Source organism: Heterodontus francisci, chromosome 48, assembly GCF_036365525.1.
Source record: "Heterodontus francisci isolate sHetFra1 chromosome 48, sHetFra1.hap1, whole genome shotgun sequence".
Lineage (NCBI taxonomy): Eukaryota > Metazoa > Chordata > Chondrichthyes > Heterodontiformes > Heterodontidae > Heterodontus > Heterodontus francisci.
The window spans coordinates 16,865,747-16,893,124 of record NC_090418.1 but is presented as its reverse complement, the minus strand read 5'-3'; the positions used below and the strand labels follow the sequence as shown (position 1 = coordinate 16,893,124).

General features: G+C 50.9%; 26 non-coding genes across 26 annotated transcripts; all 26 read left to right on the top strand.

Annotated features, from left to right (window-relative positions):
* The first annotated feature begins 1,174 nt into the window (after positions 1-1,174).
* trnaq-cug (transfer RNA glutamine (anticodon CUG)) lies at positions 1,175-1,246 on the top strand. The gene has a single exon. It is a non-coding gene; the product is annotated as a tRNA-Gln (tRNA).
* A 318-nt stretch (positions 1,247-1,564) lies between these two features.
* Positions 1,565-1,636, top strand: trnaq-uug (transfer RNA glutamine (anticodon UUG)). The gene has a single exon. It is a non-coding gene; the product is annotated as a tRNA-Gln (tRNA).
* Positions 1,637-3,191: 1,555 nt separating this feature from the next.
* trnaq-cug (transfer RNA glutamine (anticodon CUG)) lies at positions 3,192-3,263 on the top strand. The gene has a single exon. It is a non-coding gene; the product is annotated as a tRNA-Gln (tRNA).
* A 318-nt stretch (positions 3,264-3,581) lies between these two features.
* trnaq-uug (transfer RNA glutamine (anticodon UUG)) lies at positions 3,582-3,653 on the top strand. Its single transcript has one exon. It is a non-coding gene; the product is annotated as a tRNA-Gln (tRNA).
* A 1,555-nt stretch (positions 3,654-5,208) lies between these two features.
* Positions 5,209-5,280, top strand: trnaq-cug (transfer RNA glutamine (anticodon CUG)). The gene has a single exon. It is a non-coding gene; the product is annotated as a tRNA-Gln (tRNA).
* Positions 5,281-5,598: 318 nt separating this feature from the next.
* trnaq-uug (transfer RNA glutamine (anticodon UUG)) lies at positions 5,599-5,670 on the top strand. Its single transcript has one exon. It is a non-coding gene; the product is annotated as a tRNA-Gln (tRNA).
* Positions 5,671-7,225: 1,555 nt separating this feature from the next.
* On the top strand, positions 7,226-7,297 carry trnaq-cug (transfer RNA glutamine (anticodon CUG)). Its single transcript has one exon. It is a non-coding gene; the product is annotated as a tRNA-Gln (tRNA).
* Positions 7,298-7,615: 318 nt separating this feature from the next.
* On the top strand, positions 7,616-7,687 carry trnaq-uug (transfer RNA glutamine (anticodon UUG)). The gene has a single exon. It is a non-coding gene; the product is annotated as a tRNA-Gln (tRNA).
* A 1,555-nt stretch (positions 7,688-9,242) lies between these two features.
* trnaq-cug (transfer RNA glutamine (anticodon CUG)) lies at positions 9,243-9,314 on the top strand. Its single transcript has one exon. It is a non-coding gene; the product is annotated as a tRNA-Gln (tRNA).
* Positions 9,315-9,632: 318 nt separating this feature from the next.
* trnaq-uug (transfer RNA glutamine (anticodon UUG)) lies at positions 9,633-9,704 on the top strand. The gene has a single exon. It is a non-coding gene; the product is annotated as a tRNA-Gln (tRNA).
* Positions 9,705-11,259: 1,555 nt separating this feature from the next.
* trnaq-cug (transfer RNA glutamine (anticodon CUG)) lies at positions 11,260-11,331 on the top strand. The gene has a single exon. It is a non-coding gene; the product is annotated as a tRNA-Gln (tRNA).
* A 318-nt stretch (positions 11,332-11,649) lies between these two features.
* trnaq-uug (transfer RNA glutamine (anticodon UUG)) lies at positions 11,650-11,721 on the top strand. Its single transcript has one exon. It is a non-coding gene; the product is annotated as a tRNA-Gln (tRNA).
* A 1,554-nt stretch (positions 11,722-13,275) lies between these two features.
* trnaq-cug (transfer RNA glutamine (anticodon CUG)) lies at positions 13,276-13,347 on the top strand. Its single transcript has one exon. It is a non-coding gene; the product is annotated as a tRNA-Gln (tRNA).
* A 318-nt stretch (positions 13,348-13,665) lies between these two features.
* Positions 13,666-13,737, top strand: trnaq-uug (transfer RNA glutamine (anticodon UUG)). The gene has a single exon. It is a non-coding gene; the product is annotated as a tRNA-Gln (tRNA).
* A 1,555-nt stretch (positions 13,738-15,292) lies between these two features.
* Positions 15,293-15,364, top strand: trnaq-cug (transfer RNA glutamine (anticodon CUG)). The gene has a single exon. It is a non-coding gene; the product is annotated as a tRNA-Gln (tRNA).
* Positions 15,365-15,682: 318 nt separating this feature from the next.
* On the top strand, positions 15,683-15,754 carry trnaq-uug (transfer RNA glutamine (anticodon UUG)). Its single transcript has one exon. It is a non-coding gene; the product is annotated as a tRNA-Gln (tRNA).
* Positions 15,755-17,309: 1,555 nt separating this feature from the next.
* trnaq-cug (transfer RNA glutamine (anticodon CUG)) lies at positions 17,310-17,381 on the top strand. Its single transcript has one exon. It is a non-coding gene; the product is annotated as a tRNA-Gln (tRNA).
* Positions 17,382-17,699: 318 nt separating this feature from the next.
* trnaq-uug (transfer RNA glutamine (anticodon UUG)) lies at positions 17,700-17,771 on the top strand. The gene has a single exon. It is a non-coding gene; the product is annotated as a tRNA-Gln (tRNA).
* Positions 17,772-19,326: 1,555 nt separating this feature from the next.
* On the top strand, positions 19,327-19,398 carry trnaq-cug (transfer RNA glutamine (anticodon CUG)). The gene has a single exon. It is a non-coding gene; the product is annotated as a tRNA-Gln (tRNA).
* A 318-nt stretch (positions 19,399-19,716) lies between these two features.
* trnaq-uug (transfer RNA glutamine (anticodon UUG)) lies at positions 19,717-19,788 on the top strand. The gene has a single exon. It is a non-coding gene; the product is annotated as a tRNA-Gln (tRNA).
* Positions 19,789-21,343: 1,555 nt separating this feature from the next.
* On the top strand, positions 21,344-21,415 carry trnaq-cug (transfer RNA glutamine (anticodon CUG)). Its single transcript has one exon. It is a non-coding gene; the product is annotated as a tRNA-Gln (tRNA).
* Positions 21,416-21,733: 318 nt separating this feature from the next.
* Positions 21,734-21,805, top strand: trnaq-uug (transfer RNA glutamine (anticodon UUG)). The gene has a single exon. It is a non-coding gene; the product is annotated as a tRNA-Gln (tRNA).
* Positions 21,806-23,360: 1,555 nt separating this feature from the next.
* trnaq-cug (transfer RNA glutamine (anticodon CUG)) lies at positions 23,361-23,432 on the top strand. The gene has a single exon. It is a non-coding gene; the product is annotated as a tRNA-Gln (tRNA).
* Positions 23,433-23,750: 318 nt separating this feature from the next.
* trnaq-uug (transfer RNA glutamine (anticodon UUG)) lies at positions 23,751-23,822 on the top strand. Its single transcript has one exon. It is a non-coding gene; the product is annotated as a tRNA-Gln (tRNA).
* Positions 23,823-25,377: 1,555 nt separating this feature from the next.
* Positions 25,378-25,449, top strand: trnaq-cug (transfer RNA glutamine (anticodon CUG)). The gene has a single exon. It is a non-coding gene; the product is annotated as a tRNA-Gln (tRNA).
* A 318-nt stretch (positions 25,450-25,767) lies between these two features.
* On the top strand, positions 25,768-25,839 carry trnaq-uug (transfer RNA glutamine (anticodon UUG)). The gene has a single exon. It is a non-coding gene; the product is annotated as a tRNA-Gln (tRNA).
* The last annotated feature ends 1,539 nt before the right edge of the window (positions 25,840-27,378 follow it).

The following is a 27,378-nucleotide window of genomic DNA, read 5'->3' as shown; positions in this document are numbered from 1 at the left end:
CAAGTGTGCCAAACTAGAGTGTGCTGAGAAATGGCAAACACAAGCAGTGACATTAGAAGCTGCAGCCTGGACTGTCCGAGTTGCACAGCATCCACACCTTCAGAACAACTAGTGGGGAAGCTGAAGGTGTGCCTGAGAAAAGATTAAGCCGGAATGCAGACTGGAAATTACAATGTCCAGTGCTTGCAATTTGCTCGTGAAAATGCATTGCTATTTGGAGGGCTCAGCAAGGTATGGCCATTTGCAGTGCAGCTCCCCGTCACAAACCCCGTTGCCGAGGCATTGACTTTATCCCCATTCCCGACCGCTATCTGACGCTGAGACACACGATTGGAAAGCTCGATGTCCCACTTGAGCCTTAGCCGGTCCGCCACCCGCACGTCTGGTCCATCAGCAAGGACACCTACTTGCACCTCTGCAACGTCACGCGACTAAGTCCCTGCCTCAGCTGATCCGCTGCTGACGTCTTCATCCGTGCCTCTGTTACCTGTGGACTTGACTATTCCAAAACGCCGGCGGACATCCTTCCGGTTTGCACCCTCCGTAAATGCGAGCTCATGGAAATCTCTGCTGCCCAGGTCCTAATTGGCACCTAGTGCAGCTCACCCAGCAACCCTGTGTTGGCGCAACGACATTGTCAACCGCTCTGACGACCGCTGATTTTTCGAATTCCCATGCCTGTTTAAAATTCCTTTGCCGCCTCGCCCCTGCGTATCGCCGTAAGCTCATTCAGCTGTTCAAAGCTAGCAGAATCTCTGCGCTCCTCCCATCTTGAACTCTTTGGCTGCCCCGATTATAGCGTCGGTGGCCGTGCCTTCAGCTGCCTGTTCGCTAAGCTCTGCAATTGCCTCCTTAAAAGCGACGGCCTTTCTCGCTCTTTGTCCTTGTTTGAGGCGCTCTTTCAAAGCAAAGGATTGGATCAAGCTTTTGATCAGCTGTGCAAATATATCCTTCTGAAGAGGCACGCCGCAAATGATGTCGGATAGTGCTGCAAAGTGTCTTGCAGATATTTTCTTACTCCAAGGCTGCTGTGCAGATGTAAGTGGTTGCTGATATTGCGTCTGGCCTCTTCCTGCGCAAGAAACATTCCACAGTTCTGTTCGATGTCGTCTGTGCTTTTGTAAAAGAGAAAGCTATGTCTGATTGACAACTTGCAAAGGCAAAGTTGCCTCTGGGTTCCATGGTGTAATGGTGAGCACTCTGGGCTCTGAATCCAGCGATCTGAGTTCAAATCTCGGTGGAACCTTATTTTCTCACTCCGCGCGATTCCGTTTGCAAAAAGGGCAGCTTTTGCAATTTCACAACAAGGTCCAATTCAGGAGGAAAAGTTTCCGCCCAGATCACTTTCCATTGCCATCCGTCTGACTGCTACTCTTATGCCAGCTGCCTGCCACGTGATCCACTCTTGCACTCGGTGCAGCTGGTGAAATCTTCCATTGAAAGGATGCACTGCTTTCCGTCAGACGACATATTGCATTCAAGTGCAGTCAGGGATGCTTGCAGGGACTGAGAATGCCAGGGGAGTTGGAGAAAAGACTGTAGCCCTGGCACAGGACAGCCACTTGGTTCCATGGTGTAATGGTGAGCACTCTGGACTTTGAATCCAGCGATCCGAGTTCAAATCTCGGTGGAACCGGCATTCTTGTTGTCCCAGCTGCTGTTAAATTTGGGACACACAAGCGTTCGGCACATGGAGCTGAAATGCTGCTGCTGCGCCTTTCTTGTCTTCATCAAGAGGATTGAGCTTCAATGTCCAATTGCAACATCAGCCTGAGCCACGTCTGCAGCAGAGCAACGTTGCAGCTTGTTCCGTGTCCTCAGTGCCTGCACTGCACAGGACAATGGCGTGAGCCCAGCTTTTCTTTGCAATCTGCATTCAGCAGGGGCGCTTCAACAAATTCAAGAGGGTTTCATCAAATGCAGGCGTCACAACGATTGTCTTCTTGCCCTCGAGCAAATGTGCATGTCGTCGTTTCTTGCTTCACTGCCTTGCAACGTTTATAAACTGATCATCTGGCAAGTGTGCCAAACTAGAGTGTGCTGAGAAATGGCAAACACAAGCAGTGACATTAGAAGCTGCAGCCTGGACTGTCCGAGTTGCACAGCATCCACACCTTCAGAACAACTAGTGGGGAAGCTGAAGGTGTGCCTGAGAAAAGATTAAGCCGGAATGCAGACTGGAAATTACAATGTCCAGTGCTTGCAATTTGCTCGTGAAAATGCATTGCTATTTGGAGGGCTCAGCAAGGTATGGCCATTTGCAGTGCAGCTCCCCGTCACAAACTCCGTTGCCGAGGCATTGACTTTATCCCCATTCCCGACCGCTATCTGACGCTGAGACACACGATTGGAAAGCTCGATGTCCCACTTGAGCCTTAGCCGGTCCGCCACCCGCACGTCTGGTCCATCAGCAAGGACACCTACTTGCACCTCTGCAACGTCACGCGACTAAGTCCCTGCCTCAGCTGATCCGCTGCTGACGTCTTCATCCGTGCCTCTGTTACCTGTGGACTTGACTATTCCAAAACGCCGGCGGACATCCTTCCGGTTTGCACCCTCCGTAAATGCGAGCTCATGGAAATCTCTGCTGCCCAGGTCCTAATTGGCACCTAGTGCAGCTCACCCAGCAACCCTGTGTTGGCGCAACGACATTGTCAACCGCTCTGACGACCGCTGATTTTTCGAATTCCCATGCCTGTTTAAAATTCCTTTGCCGCCTCGCCCCTGCGTATCGCCGTAAGCTCATTCAGCTGTTCAAAGCTAGCAGAATCTCTGCGCTCCTCCCATCTTGAACTCTTTGGCTGCCCCGATTATAGCGTCGGTGGCCGTGCCTTCAGCTGCCTGTTCGCTAAGCTCTGCAATTGCCTCCTTAAAAGCGACGGCCTTTCTCGCTCTTTGTCCTTGTTTGAGGCGCTCTTTCAAAGCAAAGGATTGGATCAAGCTTTTGATCAGCTGTGCAAATATATCCTTCTGAAGAGGCACGCCGCAAATGATGTCGGATAGTGCTGCAAAGTGTCTTGCAGATATTTTCTTACTCCAAGGCTGCTGTGCAGATGTAAGTGGTTGCTGATATTGCGTCTGGCCTCTTCCTGCGCAAGAAACATTCCACAGTTCTGTTCGATGTCGTCTGTGCTTTTGTAAAAGAGAAAGCTATGTCTGATTGACAACTTGCAAAGGCAAAGTTGCCTCTGGGTTCCATGGTGTAATGGTGAGCACTCTGGGCTCTGAATCCAGCGATCCGAGTTCAAATCTCGGTGGAACCTTATTTTCTCACTCCGCGCGATTCCATTTGCAAAAAGGGCAGCTTTTGCAATTTCACAACAAGGTCCAATTCAGGAGGAAAAGTTTCCGCCCAGATCACTTTCCATTGCCATCCGTCTGACTGCTACTCTTATGCCAGCTGCCTGCCACGTGATCCACTCTTGCACTCGGTGCAGCTGGTGAAATCTTCCATTGAAAGGATGCACTGCTTTCCGTCAGACGACATATTGCATTCAAGTGCAGTCAGGGATGCTTGCAGGGACTGAGAATGCCAGGGGAGTTGGAGAAAAGACTGTAGCCCTGGCACAGGACAGCCACTTGGTTCCATGGTGTAATGGTGAGCACTCTGGACTTTGAATCCAGCGATCCGAGTTCAAATCTCGGTGGAACCGGCATTCTTGTTGTCCCAGCTGCTGTTAAATTTGGGACACACAAGCGTTCGGCACATGGAGCTGAAATGCTGCTGCTGCGCCTTTCTTGTCTTCATCAAGAGGATTGAGCTTCAATGTCCAATTGCAACATCAGCCTGAGCCACGTCTGCAGCAGAGCAACGTTGCAGCTTGTTCCGTGTCCTCAGTGCCTGCACTGCACAGGACAATGGCGTGAGCCCAGCTTTTCTTTGCAATCTGCATTCAGCAGGGGCGCTTCAACAAATTCAAGAGGGTTTCATCAAATGCAGGCGTCACAACGATTGTCTTCTTGCCCTCGAGCAAATGTGCATGTCGTCGTTTCTTGCTTCACTGCCTTGCAATGTTTATAAACTGATCATCTGGCAAGTGTGCCAAACTAGAGTGTGCTGAGAAATGGCAAACACAAGCAGTGACATTAGAAGCTGCAGCCTGGACTGTCCGAGTTGCACAGCATCCACACCTTCAGAACAACTAGTGGGGAAGCTGAAGGTGTGCCTGAGAAAAGATTAAGCCGGAATGCAGACTGGAAATTACAATGTCCAGTGCTTGCAATTTGCTCGTGAAAATGCATTGCTATTTGGAGGGCTCAGCAAGGTATGGCCATTTGCAGTGCAGCTCCCCGTCACAAACCCCGTTGCCGAGGCATTGACTTTATCCCCATTCCCGACCGCTATCTGACGCTGAGACACACGATTGGAAAGCTCGATGTCCCACTTGAGCCTTAGCCGGTCCGCCACCCGCACGTCTGGTCCATCAGCAAGGACACCTACTTGCACCTCTGCAACGTCACGCGACTAAGTCCCTGCCTCAGCTGATCCGCTGCTGACGTCTTCATCCGTGCCTCTGTTACCTGTGGACTTGACTATTCCAAAACGCCGGCGGACATCCTTCCGGTTTGCACCCTCCGTAAATGCGAGCTCATGGAAATCTCTGCTGCCCAGGTCCTAATTGGCACCTAGTGCAGCTCACCCAGCAACCCTGTGTTGGCGCAACGACATTGTCAACCGCTCTGACGACCGCTGATTTTTCGAATTCCCATGCCTGTTTAAAATTCCTTTGCCGCCTCGCCCCTGCGTATCGCCGTAAGCTCATTCAGCTGTTCAAAGCTAGCAGAATCTCTGCGCTCCTCCCATCTTGAACTCTTTGGCTGCCCCGATTATAGCGTCGGTGGCCGTGCCTTCAGCTGCCTGTGCGCTAAGCTCTGCAATTGCCTCCTTAAAAGCGACGGCCTTTCTCGCTCTTTGTCCTTGTTTGAGGCGCTCTTTCAAAGCAAAGGATTGGATCAAGCTTTTGATCAGCTGTGCAAATATATCCTTCTGAAGAGGCACGCCGCAAATGATGTCGGATAGTGCTGCAAAGTGTCTTGCAGATATTTTCTTACTCCAAGGCTGCTGTGCAGATGTAAGTGGTTGCTGATATTGCGTCTGGCCTCTTCCTGCGCAAGAAACATTCCACAGTTCTGTTCGATGTCGTCTGTGCTTTTGTAAAAGAGAAAGCTATGTCTGATTGACAACTTGCAAAGGCAAAGTTGCCTCTGGGTTCCATGGTGTAATGGTGAGCACTCTGGGCTCTGAATCCAGCGATCCGAGTTCAAATCTCGGTGGAACCTTATTTTCTCACTCCGCGCGATTCCATTTGCAAAAAGGGCAGCTTTTGCAATTTCACAACAAGGTCCAATTCAGGAGGAAAAGTTTCCGCCCAGATCACTTTCCATTGCCATCCATCTGACTGCTACTCTTATGCCAGCTGCCTGCCACGTGATCCACTCTTGCACTCGGTGCAGCTGGTGAAATCTTCCATTGAAAGGATGCACTGCTTTCCGTCAGACGACATATTGCATTCAAGTGCAGTCAGGGATGCTTGCAGGGACTGAGAATGCCAGGGGAGTTGGAGAAAAGACTGTAGCCCTGGCACAGGACAGCCACTTGGTTCCATGGTGTAATGGTGAGCACTCTGGACTTTGAATCCAGCGATCCGAGTTCAAATCTCGGTGGAACCGGCATTCTTGTTGTCCCAGCTGCTGTTAAATTTGGGACACACAAGCGTTCGGCACATGGAGCTGAAATGCTGCTGCTGCGCCTTTCTTGTCTTCATCAAGAGGATTGAGCTTCAATGTCCAATTGCAACATCAGCCTGAGCCACGTCTGCAGCAGAGCAACGTTGCAGCTTGTTCCGTGTCCTCAGTGCCTGCACTGCACAGGACAATGGCGTGAGCCCAGCTTTTCTTTGCAATCTGCATTCAGCAGGGGCGCTTCAACAAATTCAAGAGGGTTTCATCAAATGCAGGCGTCACAACGATTGTCTTCTTGCCCTCGAGCAAATGTGCATGTCGTCGTTTCTTGCTTCACTGCCTTGCAACGTTTATAAACTGATCATCTGGCAAGTGTGCCAAACTAGAGTGTGCTGAGAAATGGCAAACACAAGCAGTGACATTAGAAGCTGCAGCCTGGACTGTCCGAGTTGCACAGCATCCACACCTTCAGAACAACTAGTGGGGAAGCTGAAGGTGTGCCTGAGAAAAGATTAAGCCGGAATGCAGACTGGAAATTACAATGTCCAGTGCTTGCAATTTGCTCGTGAAAATGCATTGCTATTTGGAGGGCTCAGCAAGGTATGGCCATTTGCAGTGCAGCTCCCCGTCACAAACCCCGTTGCCGAGGCATTGACTTTATCCCCATTCCCGACCGCTATCTGACGCTGAGACACACGATTGGAAAGCTCGATGTCCCACTTGAGCCTTAGCCGGTCCGCCACCCGCACGTCTGGTCCATCAGCAAGGACACCTACTTGCACCTCTGCAACGTCACGCGACTAAGTCCCTGCCTCAGCTGATCCGCTGCTGACGTCTTCATCCGTGCCTCTGTTACCTGTGGACTTGACTATTCCAAAACGCCGGCGGACATCCTTCCGGTTTGCACCCTCCGTAAATGCGAGCTCATGGAAATCTCTGCTGCCCAGGTCCTAATTGGCACCTAGTGCAGCTCACCCAGCAACCCTGTGTTGGCGCAACGACATTGTCAACCGCTCTGACGACCGCTGATTTTTCGAATTCCCATGCCTGTTTAAAATTCCTTTGCCGCCTCGCCCCTGCGTATCGCCGTAAGCTCATTCAGCTGTTCAAAGCTAGCAGAATCTCTGCGCTCCTCCCATCTTGAACTCTTTGGCTGCCCCGATTATAGCGTCGGTGGCCGTGCCTTCAGCTGCCTGTTCGCTAAGCTCTGCAATTGCCTCCTTAAAAGCGACGGCCTTTCTCGCTCTTTGTCCTTGTTTGAGGCGCTCTTTCAAAGCAAAGGATTGGATCAAGCTTTTGATCAGCTGTGCAAATATATCCTTCTGAAGAGGCACGCCGCAAATGATGTCGGATAGTGCTGCAAAGTGTCTTGCAGATATTTTCTTACTCCAAGGCTGCTGTGCAGATGTAAGTGGTTGCTGATATTGCGTCTGGCCTCTTCCTGCGCAAGAAACATTCCACAGTTCTGTTCGATGTCGTCTGTGCTTTTGTAAAAGAGAAAGCTATGTCTGATTGACAACTTGCAAAGGCAAAGTTGCCTCTGGGTTCCATGGTGTAATGGTGAGCACTCTGGGCTCTGAATCCAGCGATCCGAGTTCAAATCTCGGTGGAACCTTATTTTCTCACTCCGCGCGATTCCGTTTGCAAAAAGGGCAGCTTTTGCAATTTCACAACAAGGTCCAATTCAGGAGGAAAAGTTTCCGCCCAGATCACTTTCCATTGCCATCCGTCTGACTGCTACTCTTATGCCAGCTGCCTGCCACGTGATCCACTCTTGCACTCGGTGCAGCTGGTGAAATCTTCCATTGAAAGGATGCACTGCTTTCCGTCAGACGACATATTGCATTCAAGTGCAGTCAGGGATGCTTGCAGGGACTGAGAATGCCAGGGGAGTTGGAGAAAAGACTGTAGCCCTGGCACAGGACAGCCACTTGGTTCCATGGTGTAATGGTGAGCACTCTGGACTTTGAATCCAGCGATCCGAGTTCAAATCTCGGTGGAACCGGCATTCTTGTTGTCCCAGCTGCTGTTAAATTTGGGACACACAAGCGTTCGGCACATGGAGCTGAAATGCTGCTGCTGCGCCTTTCTTGTCTTCATCAAGAGGATTGAGCTTCAATGTCCAATTGCAACATCAGCCTGAGCCACGTCTGCAGCAGAGCAACGTTGCAGCTTGTTCCGTGTCCTCAGTGCCTGCACTGCACAGGACAATGGCGTGAGCCCAGCTTTTCTTTGCAATCTGCATTCAGCAGGGGCGCTTCAACAAATTCAAGAGGGTTTCATCAAATGCAGGCGTCACAACGATTGTCTTCTTGCCCTCGAGCAAATGTGCATGTCGTCGTTTCTTGCTTCACTGCCTTGCAACGTTTATAAACTGATCATCTGGCAAGTGTGCCAAACTAGAGTGTGCTGAGAAATGGCAAACACAAGCAGTGACATTAGAAGCTGCAGCCTGGACTGTCCGAGTTGCACAGCATCCACACCTTCAGAACAACTAGTGGGGAAGCTGAAGGTGTGCCTGAGAAAAGATTAAGCCGGAATGCAGACTGGAAATTACAATGTCCAGTGCTTGCAATTTGCTCGTGAAAATGCATTGCTATTTGGAGGGCTCAGCAAGGTATGGCCATTTGCAGTGCAGCTCCCCGTCACAAACCCCGTTGCCGAGGCATTGACTTTATCCCCATTCCCGACCGCTATCTGACGCTGAGACACACGATTGGAAAGCTCGATGTCCCACTTGAGCCTTAGCCGGTCCGCCACCCGCACGTCTGGTCCATCAGCAAGGACACCTACTTGCACCTCTGCAACGTCACGCGACTAAGTCCCTGCCTCAGCTGATCCGCTGCTGACGTCTTCATCCGTGCCTCTGTTACCTGTGGACTTGACTATTCCAAAACGCCGGCGGACATCCTTCCGGTTTGCACCCTCCGTAAATGCGAGCTCATGGAAATCTCTGCTGCCCAGGTCCTAATTGGCACCTAGTGCAGCTCACCCAGCAACCCTGTGTTGGCGCAACGACATTGTCAACCGCTCTGACGACCGCTGATTTTTCGAATTCCCATGCCTGTTTAAAATTCCTTTGCCGCCTCGCCCCTGCGTATCGCCGTAAGCTCATTCAGCTGTTCAAAGCTAGCAGAATCTCTGCGCTCCTCCCATCTTGAACTCTTTGGCTGCCCCGATTATAGCGTCGGTGGCCGTGCCTTCAGCTGCCTGTTCGCTAAGCTCTGCAATTGCCTCCTTAAAAGCGACGGCCTTTCTCGCTCTTTGTCCTTGTTTGAGGCGCTCTTTCAAAGCAAAGGATTGGATCAAGCTTTTGATCAGCTGTGCAAATATATCCTTCTGAAGAGGCACGCCGCAAATGATGTCGGATAGTGCTGCAAAGTGTCTTGCAGATATTTTCTTACTCCAAGGCTGCTGTGCAGATGTAAGTGGTTGCTGATATTGCGTCTGGCCTCTTCCTGCGCAAGAAACATTCCACAGTTCTGTTCGATGTCGTCTGTGCTTTTGTAAAAGAGAAAGCTATGTCTGATTGACAACTTGCAAAGGCAAAGTTGCCTCTGGGTTCCATGGTGTAATGGTGAGCACTCTGGGCTCTGAATCCAGCGATCCGAGTTCAAATCTCGGTGGAACCTTATTTTCTCACTCCGCGCGATTCCGTTTGCAAAAAGGGCAGCTTTTGCAATTTCACAACAAGGTCCAATTCAGGAGGAAAAGTTTCCGCCCAGATCACTTTCCATTGCCATCCGTCTGACTGCTACTCTTATGCCAGCTGCCTGCCACGTGATCCACTCTTGCACTCGGTGCAGCTGGTGAAATCTTCCATTGAAAGGATGCACTGCTTTCCGTCAGACGACATATTGCATTCAAGTGCAGTCAGGGATGCTTGCAGGGACTGAGAATGCCAGGGGAGTTGGAGAAAAGACTGTAGCCCTGGCACAGGACAGCCACTTGGTTCCATGGTGTAATGGTGAGCACTCTGGACTTTGAATCCAGCGATCCGAGTTCAAATCTCGGTGGAACCGGCATTCTTGTTGTCCCAGCTGCTGTTAAATTTGGGACACACAAGCGTTCGGCACATGGAGCTGAAATGCTGCTGCTGCGCCTTTCTTGTCTTCATCAAGAGGATTGAGCTTCAATGTCCAATTGCAACATCAGCCTGAGCCACGTCTGCAGCAGAGCAACGTTGCAGCTTGTTCCGTGTCCTCAGTGCCTGCACTGCACAGGACAATGGCGTGAGCCCAGCTTTTCTTTGCAATCTGCATTCAGCAGGGGCGCTTCAACAAATTCAAGAGGGTTTCATCAAATGCAGGCGTCACAACGATTGTCTTCTTGCCCTCGAGCAAATGTGCATGTCGTCGTTTCTTGCTTCACTGCCTTGCAACGTTTATAAACTGATCATCTGGCAAGTGTGCCAAACTAGAGTGTGCTGAGAAATGGCAAACACAAGCAGTGACATTAGAAGCTGCAGCCTGGACTGTCCGAGTTGCACAGCATCCACACCTTCAGAACAACTAGTGGGGAAGCTGAAGGTGTGCCTGAGAAAAGATTAAGCCGGAATGCAGACTGGAAATTACAATGTCCAGTGCTTGCAATTTGCTCGTGAAAATGCATTGCTATTTGGAGGGCTCAGCAAGGTATGGCCATTTGCAGTGCAGCTCCCCGTCACAAACCCCGTTGCCGAGGCATTGACTTTATCCCCATTCCCGACCGCTATCTGACGCTGAGACACACGATTGGAAAGCTCGATGTCCCACTTGAGCCTTAGCCGGTCCGCCACCCGCACGTCTGGTCCATCAGCAAGGACACCTACTTGCACCTCTGCAACGTCACGCGACTAAGTCCCTGCCTCAGCTGATCCGCTGCTGACGTCTTCATCCGTGCCTCTGTTACCTGTGGACTTGACTATTCCAAAACGCCGGCGGACATCCTTCCGGTTTGCACCCTCCGTAAATGCGAGCTCATGGAAATCTCTGCTGCCCAGGTCCTAATTGGCACCTAGTGCAGCTCACCCAGCAACCCTGTGTTGGCGCAACGACATTGTCAACCGCTCTGACGACCGCTGATTTTTCGAATTCCCATGCCTGTTTAAAATTCCTTTGCCGCCTCGCCCCTGCGTATCGCCGTAAGCTCATTCAGCTGTTCAAAGCTAGCAGAATCTCTGCGCTCCTCCCATCTTGAACTCTTTGGCTGCCCCGATTATAGCGTCGGTGGCCGTGCCTTCAGCTGCCTGTTCGCTAAGCTCTGCAATTGCCTCCTTAAAAGCGACGGCCTTTCTCGCTCTTTGTCCTTGTTTGAGGCGCTCTTTCAAAGCAAAGGATTGGATCAAGCTTTTGATCAGCTGTGCAAATATATCCTTCTGAAGAGGCACGCCGCAAATGATGTCGGATAGTGCTGCAAAGTGTCTTGCAGATATTTTCTTACTCCAAGGCTGCTGTGCAGATGTAAGTGGTTGCTGATATTGCGTCTGGCCTCTTCCTGCGCAAGAAACATTCCACAGTTCTGTTCGATGTCGTCTGTGCTTTTGTAAAAGAGAAAGCTATGTCTGATTGACAACTTGCAAAGGCAAAGTTGCCTCTGGGTTCCATGGTGTAATGGTGAGCACTCTGGGCTCTGAATCCAGCGATCCGAGTTCAAATCTCGGTGGAACCTTATTTTCTCACTCCGCGCGATTCCATTTGCAAAAAGGGCAGCTTCTGCAATTTCACAACAAGGTCCAATTCAGGAGGAAATTTTTCCGCCCAGATCACTTTCCATTGCCATCCGTCTGACTGCTACTCTTATGCCAGCTGCCTGCCACGTGATCCACTCTTGCACTCGGTGCAGCTGGTGAAATCTTCCATTGAAAGGATGCACTGCTTTCCGTCAGACGACATATTGCATTCAAGTGCAGTCAGGGATGCTTGCAGGGACTGAGAATGCCAGGGGAGTTGGAGAAAAGACTGTAGCCCTGGCACAGGACAGCCGCTTGGTTCCATGGTGTAATGGTGAGCACTCTGGACTTTGAATCCAGCGATCCGAGTTCAAATCTCGGTGGAACCGGCATTCTTGTTGTCCCAGCTCCTGTTAAATTTGGGACACACAAGCGTTCGGCACATGGAGCTGAAATGCTGCTGCTGCGCCTTGCTTGTCTTCATCAAGAGGATTGAGCTTCAATGTCCAATTGCAACATCAGCCTGAGCCACGTCTGCAGCAGAGCAACGTTGCAGCTTGTTCCGTGTCCTCAGTGCCTGCACTGCACAGGACAATGGCGTGAGCCCAGCTTTTCTTTGCAATCTGCATTCAGCAGGGGCGCTTCAACAAATTCAAGAGGGTTTCATCAAATGCAGGCGTCACAACGATTGTCTTCTTGCCCTCGAGCAAATGTGCATGTCGTCGTTTCTTGCTTCACTGCCTTGCAACGTTTATAAACTGATCATCTGGCAAGTGTGCCAAACTAGAGTGTGCTGAGAAATGGCAAACACAAGCAGTGACATTAGAAGCTGCAGCCTGGACTGTCCGAGTTGCACAGCATCCACACCTTCAGAACAACTAGTGGGGAAGCTGAAGGTGTGCCTGAGAAAAGATCAAGCCGGAATGCAGACTGGAAATTACAATGTCCAGTGCTTGCAATTTGCTCGTGAAAATGCATTGCAAATGGAGGGCTCAGCAAGGTATGGCCATTTGCAGTGCAGCTCCCCGTCACAAACTCCGTTGCCGAGGCATTGACTTTATCCTCATTCCCGACCGCTATCTGACGCTGAGACACACGATTGGAAACCTCGATGTCCCACTTGAGCCTCAGCCGGTCCGCCACCCGCACGTCTGGTCCATCAGCAAGGACACCTACTTGCACCTCTGCAACGTCACGGGACTAAGTCCCTGCCTCAGCTGATCCGCTGCTGACGTCTTCATCCGTGCCTCTGTTACCTGTGGACTTGACTATTCCAAAACGCCGGCGGACATCCTTCCGGTTTGCACCCTCCGTAAATGCGAGCTCATGGAAATCTCTGCTGCCCAGGTCCTAATTGGCACCTAGTGCAGCTCACCCAGCAACCCTGTGTTGGCGCAACGACATTGTCAACCGCTCTGACGACCGCTGATTTTTCGAATTCCCATGCCTGTTTAAAATTCCTTTGCCGCCTCGCCCCTGCGTATCGCCGTAAGCTCATTCAGCTGTTCAAAGCTAGCAGAATCTCTGCGCTCCTCCCATCTTGAACTCTTTGGCTGCCCCGATTATAGCGTCGGTGGCCGTGCCTTCAGCTGCCTGTTCGCTAAGCTCTGCAATTGCCTCCTTAAAAGCGACGGCCTTTCTCGCTCTTTGTCCTTGTTTGAGGCGCTCTTTCAAAGCAAAGGATTGGATCAAGCTTTTGATCAGCTGTGCAAATATATCCTTCTGAAGAGGCTCGCCGCAAATGATGTCGGATAGTGCTGCAAAGTGTCTTGCAGATATTTTCTTACTCCAAGGCTGCTGTGCAGATGTAAGTGGTTGCTGATATTGCGTCTGGCCTCTTCCTGCGCAGGAAACATTCCACAGTTCTGTTCGATGTCGTCTGTGCTTTTGTAAAAGAGAAAGCTATGTCTGATTGACAACTTGCAAAGGCAAAGTTGCCTCTGGGTTCCATGGTGTAATGGTGAGCACTCTGGGCTCTGAATCCAGCGATCCGAGTTCAAATCTCGGTGGAACCTTATTTTCTCACTCCGCGCGATTCCATTTGCAAAAAGGGCAGCTTTTGCAATTTCACAACAAGGTCCAATTCAGGAGGAAAAGTTTCCGCCCAGATCACTTTCCATTGCCATCCGTCTGACTGCTACTCTTCTGCCAGCTGCCTGCCACGTGATCCACTCTTGCACTCGGTGCAGCTGGTGAAATCTTCCATTGAAAGGATGCACTGCTTTCCGTCAGACGACATATTGCATTCAAGTGCAGTCAGGGATGCTTGCAGGGACTGAGAATGCCAGGGGAGTTGGAGAAAAGACTGTAGCCCTGGCACAGGACAGCCACTTGGTTCCATGGTGTAATGGTGAGCACTCTGGACTTTGAATCCAGCGATCCGAGTTCAAATCTCGGTGGAACCGGCATTCTTGTTGTCCCAGCTGCTGTTAAATTTGGGACACACAAGCGTTCGGCACATGGAGCTGAAATGCTGCTGCTGCGCCTTTCTTGTCTTCATCAAGAGGATTGAGCTTCAATGTCCAATTGCAACATCAGCCTGATCCACGTCTGCAGCAGAGCGACATTGCAGCTTGTTCCGTGTCCTCAGTGCCTGCACTGCACAGGACAATGGCGTGAGCACAGCATTTCTTTGCAATCTGCATTCAGCAGGGGCGCTTCAACAAATTCAAGAGGGTTTCATCAAATGCAGGCGTCACAACGATTGTCTTCTTGCCCTCGAGCAAATGTGCATGTCATCGTTTCTTGCTTCACTGCCTTGCAACGTTTATAAACTGATCATCTGGCAAGTGTGCCAAACTAGAGTGTGCTGAGAAATGGCAAACACAAGCAGTGACATTAGAAGCTGCAGCCTGGACTGTCCGAGTTGCACAGCATCCACACCTTGAGAACAACTAGTGGGGAAGCTGAAGGTGTGCCTGAGAAAAGATTAAGCCGGAATGCAGACTGGAAATTACAATGTCCAGTGCTTGCAATTTGCTCGTGAAAATGCATTGCTATTTGGAGGGCTCAGCAAGGTATGGCCATTTGCAGTGCAGCTCCCCGTCACAAACTCCGTTGCCGAGGCATTGACTTTATCCCCATTCCCGACCGCTATCTGACGCTGAGACACACGATTGGAAAGCTCGGTGTCCCACTTGAGCCTTAGCCGGTCCGCCACCCGCACGTCTGGTCCATCAGCAAGGACACCTACTTGCACCTCTGCAACGTCACGCGACTAAGTCCCTGCCTCAGCTGATCCGCTGCTGACGTCTTCATCCGTGCCTCTGTTACCTGTGGACTTGACTATTCCAAAACGCCGGCGGACATCCTTCCGGTTTGCACCCTCCGTAAATGCGAGCTCATGGAAATCTCTGCTGCCCAGGTCCTAATTGGCACCTAGTGCAGCTCACCCAGCAACCCTGTGTTGGCGCAACGACATTGTCAACCGCTCTGACGACCGCTGATTTTTCGAATTCCCATGCCTGTTTAAAATTCCTTTGCCGCCTCGCACCTGCGTATCGCCGTAAGCTCATTCAGCTGTTCAAAGCTAGCAGAATCTCTGCGCTCCTCCCATCTTGAACTCTTTGGCTGCCCCGATTATAGCGTCGGTGGCCGTGCCTTCAGCTGCCTGTTCGCTAAGCTCTGCAATTGCCTCCTTAAAAGCGACGGCCTTTCTCGCTCTTTGTCCTTGTTTGAGGCGCTCTTTCAAAGCAAAGGATTGGATCAAGCTTTTGATCAGCTGTGCAAATATATCCTTCTGAAGAGGCTCGCCGCAAATGATGTCGGATAGTGCTGCAAAGTGTCTTGCAGATATTTTCTTACTCCAAGGCTGCTGTGCAGATGTAAGCGGTTGCTGATATTGCGTCTGGCCTCTTCCTGCGCAGGAAACATTCCACAGTTCTGTTCGATGTCGTCTGTGCTTTTGTAAAAGAGAAAGCTATGTCTGATTGACAACTTGCAAAGGCAAAGTTGCCTCTGGGTTCCATGGTGTAATGGTGAGCACTCTGGGCTCTGAATCCAGCGATCCGAGTTCAAATCTCGGTGGAACCTTATTTTCTCACTCCGCGCGATTCCATTTGCAAAAAGGGCAGCTTTTGCAATTTCACAACAAGGTCCAATTCAGGAGGAAAAGTTTCCGCCCAGATCACTTTCCATTGCCATCCGTCTGACTGCTACTCTTCTGCCAGCTGCCTGCCACGTGATCCACTCTTGCACTCGGTGCAGCTGGTGAAATCTTCCATTGAAAGGATGCACTGCTTTCCGTCAGACGACATATTGCATTCAAGTGCAGTCAGGGATGCTTGCAGGGACTGAGAATGCCAGGGGCGTTGGAGAAAAGACTGTAGCCCTGGCACAGGACAGCCACTTGGTTCCATGGTGTAATGGTGAGCACTCTGGACTTTGAATCCAGCGATCCGAGTTCAAATCTCGGTGGAACCGGCATTCTTGTTGTCCCAGCTGCTGTTAAATTTGGGACACACAAGCGTTCGGCACATGGAGCTGAAATGCTGCTGCTGCGCCTTTCTTGTCTTCATCAAGAGGATTGAGCTTCAATGTCCAATTGCAACATCAGCCTGATCCACGTCTGCAGCAGAGCGACGTTGCAGCTTGTTCCGTGTCCTCAGTGCCTGCACTGCACAGGACAATGGCGTGAGCACAGCATTTCTTTGCAATCTGCATTCAGCAGGGGCGCTTCAACAAATTCAAGAGGGTTTCATCAAATGCAGGCGTCACAACGATTGTCTTCTTGCCCTCGAGCAAATGTGCATGTCATCGTTTCTTGCTTCACTGCCTTGCAACGTTTATAAACTGATCATCTGGCAAGTGTGCCAAACTAGAGTGTGCTGAGAAATGGCAAACACAAGCAGTGACATTAGAAGCTGCAGCCTGGACTGTCCGAGTTGCACAGCATCCACACCTTGAGAACAACTAGTGGGGAAGCTGAAGGTGTGCCTGAGAAAAGATTAAGCCGGAATGCAGACTGGAAATTACAATGTCCAGTGCTTGCAATTTGCTCGTGAAAATGCATTGCTATTTGGAGGGCTCAGCAAGGTATGGCCATTTGCAGTGCAGCTCCCCGTCACAAACTCCGTTGCCGAGGCATTGACTTTATCCCCATTCCCGACCGCTATCTGACGCTGAGACACACGATTGGAAAGCTCGGTGTCCCACTTGAGCCTTAGCCGGTCCGCCACCCGCACGTCTGGTCCATCAGCAAGGACACCTACTTGCACCTCTGCAACGTCACGCGACTAAGTCCCTGCCTCAGCTGATCCGCTGCTGACGTCTTCATCCGTGCCTCTGTTACCTGTGGACTTGACTATTCCAAAACGCCGGCGGACATCCTTCCGGTTTGCACCCTCCGTAAATGCGAGCTCATGGAAATCTCTGCTGCCCAGGTCCTAATTGGCACCTAGTGCAGCTCACCCAGCAACCCTGTGTTGGCGCAACGACATTGTCAACCGCTCTGACGACCGCTGATTTTTCGAATTCCCATGCCTGTTTAAAATTCCTTTGCCGCCTCGCACCTGCGTATCGCCGTAAGCTCATTCAGCTGTTCAAAGCTAGCAGAATCTCTGCGCTCCTCCCATCTTGAACTCTTTGGCTGCCCCGATTATAGCGTCGGTGGCCGTGCCTTCAGCTGCCTGTTCGCTAAGCTCTGCAATTGCCTCCTTAAAAGCGACGGCCTTTCTCGCTCTTTGTCCTTGTTTGAGGCGCTCTTTCAAAGCAAAGGATTGGATCAAGCTTTTGATCAGCTGTGCAAATATATCCTTCTGAAGAGGCTCGCCGCAAATGATGTCGGATAGTGCTGCAAAGTGTCTTGCAGATATTTTCTTACTCCAAGGCTGCTGTGCAGATGTAAGCGGTTGCTGATATTGCGTCTGGCCTCTTCCTGCGCAGGAAACATTCCACAGTTCTGTTCGATGTCGTCTGTGCTTTTGTAAAAGAGAAAGCTATGTCTGATTGACAACTTGCAAAGGCAAAGTTGCCTCTGGGTTCCATGGTGTAATGGTGAGCACTCTGGGCTCTGAATCCAGCGATCCGAGTTCAAATCTCGGTGGAACCTTATTTTCTCACTCCGCGCGATTCCATTTGCAAAAAGGGCAGCTTTTGCAATTTCACAACAAGGTCCAATTCAGGAGGAAAAGTTTCCGCCCAGATCACTTTCCATTGCCATCCGTCTGACTGCTACTCTTCTGCCAGCTGCCTGCCACGTGATCCACTCTTGCACTCGGTGCAGCTGGTGAAATCTTCCATTGAAAGGATGCACTGCTTTCCGTCAGACGACATATTGCATTCAAGTGCAGTCAGGGATGCTTGCAGGGACTGAGAATGCCAGGGGCGTTGGAGAAAAGACTGTAGCCCTGGCACGGGACAGCCACTTGGTTCCATGGTGTAATGGTGAGCACTCTGGACTTTGAATCCAGCGATCCGAGTTCAAATCTCGGTGGAACCGGCATTCTTGTTGTCCCAGCTGCTGTTAAATTTGGGACACACAAGCGTTCGGCACATGGAGCTGAAATGCTGCTGCTGCGCCTTTCTTGTCTTCATCAAGAGGATTGAGCTTCAATGTCCAATTGCAACATCAGCCTGATCCACGTCTGCAGCAGAGCGACGTTGCAGCTTGTTCCGTGTCCTCAGTGCCTGCACTGCACAGGACAATGGCGTGAGCACAGCATTTCTTTGCAATCTGCATTCAGCAGGGGCGCTTCAACAAATTCAAGAGGGTTTCATCAAATGCAGGCGTCACAACGATTGTCTTCTTGCCCTCGAGCAAATGTGCATGTCATCGTTTCTTGCTTCACTGCCTTGCAACGTTTATAAACTGATCATCTGGCAAGTGTGCCAAACTAGAGTGTGCTGAGAAATGGCAAACACAAGCAGTGACATTAGAAGCTGCAGCCTGGACTGTCCGAGTTGCACAGCATCCACACCTTGAGAACAACTAGTGGGGAAGCTGAAGGTGTGCCTGAGAAAAGATTAAGCCGGAATGCAGACTGGAAATTACAATGTCCAGTGCTTGCAATTTGCTCGTGAAAATGCATTGCTATTTGGAGGGCTCAGCAAGGTATGGCCATTTGCAGTGCAGCTCCCCGTCACAAACTCCGTTGCCGAGGCATTGACTTTATCCCCATTCCCGACCGCTATCTGACGCTGAGACACACGATTGGAAAGCTCGGTGTCCCACTTGAGCCTTAGCCGGTCCGCCACCCGCACGTCTGGTCCATCAGCAAGGACACCTACTTGCACCTCTGCAACGTCACGCGACTAAGTCCCTGCCTCAGCTGATCCGCTGCTGACGTCTTCATCCGTGCCTCTGTTACCTGTGGACTTGACTATTCCAAAACGCCGGCGGACATCCTTCCGGTTTGCACCCTCCGTAAATGCGAGCTCATGGAAATCTCTGCTGCCCAGGTCCTAATTGGCACCTAGTGCAGCTCACCCAGCAACCCTGTGTTGGCGCAACGACATTGTCAACCGCTCTGACGACCGCTGATTTTTCGAATTCCCATGCCTGTTTAAAATTCCTTTGCCGCCTCGCACCTGCGTATCGCCGTAAGCTCATTCAGCTGTTCAAAGCTAGCAGAATCTCTGCGCTCCTCCCATCTTGAACTCTTTGGCTGCCCCGATTATAGCGTCGGTGGCCGTGCCTTCAGCTGCCTGTTCGCTAAGCTCTGCAATTGCCTCCTTAAAAGCGACGGCCTTTCTCGCTCTTTGTCCTTGTTTGAGGCGCTCTTTCAAAGCAAAGGATTGGATCAAGCTTTTGATCAGCTGTGCAAATATATCCTTCTGAAGAGGCTCGCCGCAAATGATGTCGGATAGTGCTGCAAAGTGTCTTGCAGATATTTTCTTACTCCAAGGCTGCTGTGCAGATGTAAGCGGTTGCTGATATTGCGTCTGGCCTCTTCCTGCGCAGGAAACATTCCACAGTTCTGTTCGATGTCGTCTGTGCTTTTGTAAAAGAGAAAGCTATGTCTGATTGACAACTTGCAAAGGCAAAGTTGCCTCTGGGTTCCATGGTGTAATGGTGAGCACTCTGGGCTCTGAATCCAGCGATCCGAGTTCAAATCTCGGTGGAACCTTATTTTCTCACTCCGCGCGATTCCATTTGCAAAAAGGGCAGCTTTTGCAATTTCACAACAAGGTCCAATTCAGGAGGAAAAGTTTCCGCCCAGATCACTTTCCATTGCCATCCGTCTGACTGCTACTCTTCTGCCAGCTGCCTGCCACGTGATCCACTCTTGCACTCGGTGCAGCTGGTGAAATCTTCCATTGAAAGGATGCACTGCTTTCCGTCAGACGACATATTGCATTCAAGTGCAGTCAGGGATGCTTGCAGGGACTGAGAATGCCAGGGGCGTTGGAGAAAAGACTGTAGCCCTGGCACAGGACAGCCACTTGGTTCCATGGTGTAATGGTGAGCACTCTGGACTTTGAATCCAGCGATCCGAGTTCAAATCTCGGTGGAACCGGCATTCTTGTTGTCCCAGCTGCTGTTAAATTTGGGACACACAAGCGTTCGGCACATGGAGCTGAAATGCTGCTGCTGCGCCTTTCTTGTCTTCATCAAGAGGATTGAGCTTCAATGTCCAATTGCAACATCAGCCTGATCCACGTCTGCAGCAGAGCGACGTTGCAGCTTGTTCCGTGTCCTCAGTGCCTGCACTGCACAGGACAATGGCGTGAGCACAGCATTTCTTTGCAATCTGCATTCAGCAGGGGCGCTTCAACAAATTCAAGAGGGTTTCATCAAATGCAGGCGTCACAACGATTGTCTTCTTGCCCTCGAGCAAATGTGCATGTCATCGTTTCTTGCTTCACTGCCTTGCAACGTTTATAAACTGATCATCTGGCAAGTGTGCCAAACTAGAGTGTGCTGAGAAATGGCAAACACAAGCAGTGACATTAGAAGCTGCAGCCTGGACTGTCCGAGTTGCACAGCATCCACACCTTGAGAACAACTAGTGGGGAAGCTGAAGGTGTGCCTGAGAAAAGATTAAGCCGGAATGCAGACTGGAAATTACAATGTCCAGTGCTTGCAATTTGCTCGTGAAAATGCATTGCTATTTGGAGGGCTCAGCAAGGTATGGCCATTTGCAGTGCAGCTCCCCGTCACAAACTCCGTTGCCGAGGCATTGACTTTATCCCCATTCCCGACCGCTATCTGACGCTGAGACACACGATTGGAAAGCTCGGTGTCCCACTTGAGCCTTAGCCGGTCCGCCACCCGCACGTCTGGTCCATCAGCAAGGACACCTACTTGCACCTCTGCAACGTCACGCGACTAAGTCCCTGCCTCAGCTGATCCGCTGCTGACGTCTTCATCCGTGCCTCTGTTACCTGTGGACTTGACTATTCCAAAACGCCGGCGGACATCCTTCCGGTTTGCACCCTCCGTAAATGCGAGCTCATGGAAATCTCTGCTGCCCAGGTCCTAATTGGCACCTAGTGCAGCTCACCCAGCAACCCTGTGTTGGCGCAACGACATTGTCAACCGCTCTGACGACCGCTGATTTTTCGAATTCCCATGCCTGTTTAAAATTCCTTTGCCGCCTCGCACCTGCGTATCGCCGTAAGCTCATTCAGCTGTTCAAAGCTAGCAGAATCTCTGCGCTCCTCCCATCTTGAACTCTTTGGCTGCCCCGATTATAGCGTCGGTGGCCGTGCCTTCAGCTGCCTGTTCGCTAAGCTCTGCAATTGCCTCCTTAAAAGCGACGGCCTTTCTCGCTCTTTGTCCTTGTTTGAGGCGCTCTTTCAAAGCAAAGGATTGGATCAAGCTTTTGATCAGCTGTGCAAATATATCCTTCTGAAGAGGCTCGCCGCAAATGATGTCGGATAGTGCTGCAAAGTGTCTTGCAGATATTTTCTTACTCCAAGGCTGCTGTGCAGATGTAAGCGGTTGCTGATATTGCGTCTGGCCTCTTCCTGCGCAGGAAACATTCCACAGTTCTGTTCGATGTCGTCTGTGCTTTTGTAAAAGAGAAAGCTATGTCTGATTGACAACTTGCAAAGGCAAAGTTGCCTCTGGGTTCCATGGTGTAATGGTGAGCACTCTGGGCTCTGAATCCAGCGATCCGAGTTCAAATCTCGGTGGAACCTTATTTTCTCACTCCGCGCGATTCCATTTGCAAAAAGGGCAGCTTTTGCAATTTCACAACAAGGTCCAATTCAGGAGGAAAAGTTTCCGCCCAGATCACTTTCCATTGCCATCCGTCTGACTGCTACTCTTCTGCCAGCTGCCTGCCACGTGATCCACTCTTGCACTCGGTGCAGCTGGTGAAATCTTCCATTGAAAGGATGCACTGCTTTCCGTCAGACGACATATTGCATTCAAGTGCAGTCAGGGATGCTTGCAGGGACTGAGAATGCCAGGGGCGTTGGAGAAAAGACTGTAGCCCTGGCACGGGACAGCCACTTGGTTCCATGGTGTAATGGTGAGCACTCTGGACTTTGAATCCAGCGATCCGAGTTCAAATCTCGGTGGAACCGGCATTCTTGTTGTCCCAGCTGCTGTTAAATTTGGGACACACAAGCGTTCGGCACATGGAGCTGAAATGCTGCTGCTGCGCCTTTCTTGTCTTCATCAAGAGGATTGAGCTTCAATGTCCAATTGCAACATCAGCCTGATCCACGTCTGCAGCAGAGCGACGTTGCAGCTTGTTCCGTGTCCTCAGTGCCTGCACTGCACAGGACAATGGCGTGAGCACAGCATTTCTTTGCAATCTGCATTCAGCAGGGGCGCTTCAACAAATTCAAGAGGGTTTCATCAAATGCAGGCGTCACAACGATTGTCTTCTTGCCCTCGAGCAAATGTGCATGTCATCGTTTCTTGCTTCACTGCCTTGCAACGTTTATAAACTGATCATCTGGCAAGTGTGCCAAACTAGAGTGTGCTGAGAAATGGCAAACACAAGCAGTGACATTAGAAGCTGCAGCCTGGACTGTCCGAGTTGCACAGCATCCACACCTTGAGAACAACTAGTGGGGAAGCTGAAGGTGTGCCTGAGAAAAGATTAAGCCGGAATGCAGACTGGAAATTACAATGTCCAGTGCTTGCAATTTGCTCGTGAAAATGCATTGCTATTTGGAGGGCTCAGCAAGGTATGGCCATTTGCAGTGCAGCTCCCCGTCACAAACCCCGTTGCCGAGGCATTGACTTTATCCCCATTCCCGACCGCTATCTGACGCTGAGACACACGATTGGAAAGCTCGGTGTCCCACTTGAGCCTTAGCCGGTCCGCCACCCGCACGTCTGGTCCATCAGCAAGGACACCTACTTGCACCTCTGCAACGTCACGCGACTAAGTCCCTGCCTCAGCTGATCCGCTGCTGACGTCTTCATCCGTGCCTCTGTTACCTGTGGACTTGACTATTCCAAAACGCCGGCGGACATCCTTCCGGTTTGCACCCTCCGTAAATGCGAGCTCATGGAAATCTCTGCTGCCCAGGTCCTAATTGGCACCTAGTGCAGCTCACCCAGCAACCCTGTGTTGGCGCAACGACATTGTCAACCGCTCTGACGACCGCTGATTTTTCGAATTCCCATGCCTGTTTAAAATTCCTTTGCCGCCTCGCACCTGCGTATCGCCGTAAGCTCATTCAGCTGTTCAAAGCTAGCAGAATCTCTGCGCTCCTCCCATCTTGAACTCTTTGGCTGCCCCGATTATAGCGTCGGTGGCCGTGCCTTCAGCTGCCTGTTCGCTAAGCTCTGCAATTGCCTCCTTAAAAGCGACGGCCTTTCTCGCTCTTTGTCCTTGTTTGAGGCGCTCTTTCAAAGCAAAGGATTGGATCAAGCTTTTGATCAGCTGTGCAAATATATCCTTCTGAAGAGGCTCGCCGCAAATGATGTCGGATAGTGCTGCAAAGTGTCTTGCAGATATTTTCTTACTCCAAGGCTGCTGTGCAGATGTAAGCGGTTGCTGATATTGCGTCTGGCCTCTTCCTGCGCAGGAAACATTCCACAGTTCTGTTCGATGTCGTCTGTGCTTTTGTAAAAGAGAAAGCTATGTCTGATTGACAACTTGCAAAGGCAAAGTTGCCTCTGGGTTCCATGGTGTAATGGTGAGCACTCTGGGCTCTGAATCCAGCGATCCGAGTTCAAATCTCGGTGGAACCTTATTTTCTCACTCCGCGCGATTCCATTTGCAAAAAGGGCAGCTTTTGCAATTTCACAACAAGGTCCAATTCAGGAGGAAAAGTTTCCGCCCAGATCACTTTCCATTGCCATCCGTCTGACTGCTACTCTTCTGCCAGCTGCCTGCCACGTGATCCACTCTTGCACTCGGTGCAGCTGGTGAAATCTTCCATTGAAAGGATGCACTGCTTTCCGTCAGACGACATATTGCATTCAAGTGCAGTCAGGGATGCTTGCAGGGACTGAGAATGCCAGGGGAGTTGGAGAAAAGACTGTAGCCCTGGCACAGGACAGCCACTTGGTTCCATGGTGTAATGGTGAGCACTCTGGACTTTGAATCCAGCGATCCGAGTTCAAATCTCGGTGGAACCGGCATTCTTGTTGTCCCAGCTGCTGTTAAATTTGGGACACACAAGCGTTCGGCACATGGAGCTGAAATGCTGCTGCTGCGCCTTTCTTGTCTTCATCAAGAGGATTGAGCTTCAATGTCCAATTGCAACATCAGCCTGATCCACGTCTGCAGCAGAGCGACGTTGCAGCTTGTTCCGTGTCCTCAGTGCCTGCACTGCACAGGACAATGGCGTGAGCACAGCATTTCTTTGCAATCTGCATTCAGCAGGGGCGCTTCAACAAATTCAAGAGGGTTTCATCAAATGCAGGCGTCACAACGATTGTCTTCTTGCCCTCGAGCAAATGTGCATGTCATCGTTTCTTGCTTCACTGCCTTGCAACGTTTATAAACTGATCATCTGGCAAGTGTGCCAAACTAGAGTGTGCTGAGAAATGGCAAACACAAGCAGTGACATTAGAAGCTGCAGCCTGGACTGTCCGAGTTGCACAGCATCCACACCTTGAGAACAACTAGTGGGGAAGCTGAAGGTGTGCCTGAGAAAAGATTAAGCCGGAATGCAGACTGGAAATTACAATGTCCAGTGCTTGCAATTTGCTCGTGAAAATGCATTGCTATTTGGAGGGCTCAGCAAGGTATGGCCATTTGCAGTGCAGCTCCCCGTCACAAACCCCGTTGCCGAGGCATTGACTTTATCCCCATTCCCGACCGCTATCTGACGCTGAGACACACGATTGGAAAGCTCGGTGTCCCACTTGAGCCTTAGCCGGTCCGCCACCCGCACGTCTGGTCCATCAGCAAGGACACCTACTTGCACCTCTGCAACGTCACGCGACTAAGTCCCTGCCTCAGCTGATCCGCTGCTGACGTCTTCATCCGTGCCTCTGTTACCTGTGGACTTGACTATTCCAAAACGCCGGCGGACATCCTTCCGGTTTGCACCCTCCGTAAATGCGAGCTCATGGAAATCTCTGCTGCCCAGGTCCTAATTGGCACCTAGTGCAGCTCACCCAGCAACCCTGTGTTGGCGCAACGACATTGTCAACCGCTCTGACGACCGCTGATTTTTCGAATTCCCATGCCTGTTTAAAATTCCTTTGCCGCCTCGCACCTGCGTATCGCCGTAAGCTCATTCAGCTGTTCAAAGCTAGCAGAATCTCTGCGCTCCTCCCATCTTGAACTCTTTGGCTGCCCCGATTATAGCGTCGGTGGCCGTGCCTTCAGCTGCCTGTTCGCTAAGCTCTGCAATTGCCTCCTTAAAAGCGACGGCCTTTCTCGCTCTTTGTCCTTGTTTGAGGCGCTCTTTCAAAGCAAAGGATTGGATCAAGCTTTTGATCAGCTGTGCAAATATATCCTTCTGAAGAGGCTCGCCGCAAATGATGTCGGATAGTGCTGCAAAGTGTCTTGCAGATATTTTCTTACTCCAAGGCTGCTGTGCAGATGTAAGCGGTTGCTGATATTGCGTCTGGCCTCTTCCTGCGCAGGAAACATTCCACAGTTCTGTTCGATGTCGTCTGTGCTTTTGTAAAAGAGAAAGCTATGTCTGATTGACAACTTGCAAAGGCAAAGTTGCCTCTGGGTTCCATGGTGTAATGGTGAGCACTCTGGGCTCTGAATCCAGCGATCCGAGTTCAAATCTCGGTGGAACCTTATTTTCTCACTCCGCGCGATTCCATTTGCAAAAAGGGCAGCTTTTGCAATTTCACAACAAGGTCCAATTCAGGAGGAAAAGTTTCCGCCCAGATCACTTTCCATTGCCATCCGTCTGACTGCTACTCTTCTGCCAGCTGCCTGCCACGTGATCCACTCTTGCACTCGGTGCAGCTGGTGAAATCTTCCATTGAAAGGATGCACTGCTTTCCGTCAGACGACATATTGCATTCAAGTGCAGTCAGGGATGCTTGCAGGGACTGAGAATGCCAGGGGAGTTGGAGAAAAGACTGTAGCCCTGGCACAGGACAGCCACTTGGTTCCATGGTGTAATGGTGAGCACTCTGGACTTTGAATCCAGCGATCCGAGTTCAAATCTCGGTGGAACCGGCATTCTTGTTGTCCCAGCTGCTGTTAAATTTGGGACACACAAGCGTTCGGCACATGGAGCTGAAATGCTGCTGCTGCGCCTTTCTTGTCTTCATCAAGAGGATTGAGCTTCAATGTCCAATTGCAACATCAGCCTGATCCACGTCTGCAGCAGAGCGACGTTGCAGCTTGTTCTGTGTCCTCAGTGCCTGCACTGCACAGGACAATGGCGTGAGCACAGCATTTCTTTGCAATCTGCATTCAGCAGGGGCGCTTCAACAAATTCAAGAGGGTTTCATCAAATGCAGGCGTCACAACGATTGTCTTCTTGCCCTCGAGCAAATGTGCATGTCATCGTTTCTTGCTTCACTGCCTTGCAACGTTTATAAACTGATCATCTGGCAAGTGTGCCAAACTAGAGTGTGCTGAGAAATGGCAAACACAAGCAGTGACATTAGAAGCTGCAGCCTGGACTGTCCGAGTTGCACAGCATCCACACCTTGAGAACAACTAGTGGGGAAGCTGAAGGTGTGCCTGAGAAAAGATTAAGCCGGAATGCAGACTGGAAATTACAATGTCCAGTGCTTGCAATTTGCTCGTGAAAATGCATTGCTATTTGGAGGGCTCAGCAAGGTATGGCCATTTGCAGTGCAGCTCCCCGTCACAAACTCCGTTGCCGAGGCATTGACTTTATCCCCATTCCCGACCGCTATCTGACGCTGAGACACACGATTGGAAAGCTCGGTGTCCCACTTGAGCCTTAGCCGGTCCGCCACCCGCACGTCTGGTCCATCAGCAAGGACACCTACTTGCACCTCTGCAACGTCACGCGACTAAGTCCCTGCCTCAGCTGATCCGCTGCTGACGTCTTCATCCGTGCCTCTGTTACCTGTGGACTTGACTATTCCAAAACGCCGGCGGACATCCTTCCGGTTTGCACCCTCCGTAAATGCGAGCTCATGGAAATCTCTGCTGCCCAGGTCCTAATTGGCACCTAGTGCAGCTCACCCAGCAACCCTGTGTTGGCGCAACGACATTGTCAACCGCTCTGACGACCGCTGATTTTTCGAATTCCCATGCCTGTTTAAAATTCCTTTGCCGCCTCGCACCTGCGTATCGCCGTAAGCTCATTCAGCTGTTCAAAGCTAGCAGAATCTCTGCGCTCCTCCCATCTTGAACTCTTTGGCTGCCCCGATTATAGCGTCGGTGGCCGTGCCTTCAGCTGCCTGTTCGCTAAGCTCTGCAATTGCCTCCTTAAAAGCGACGGCCTTTCTCGCTCTTTGTCCTTGTTTGAGGCGCTCTTTCAAAGCAAAGGATTGGATCAAGCTTTTGATCAGCTGTGCAAATATATCCTTCTGAAGAGGCTCGCCGCAAATGATGTCGGATAGTGCTGCAAAGTGTCTTGCAGATATTTTCTTACTCCAAGGCTGCTGTGCAGATGTAAGCGGTTGCTGATATTGCGTCTGGCCTCTTCCTGCGCAGGAAACATTCCACAGTTCTGTTCGATGTCGTCTGTGCTTTTGTAAAAGAGAAAGCTATGTCTGATTGACAACTTGCAAA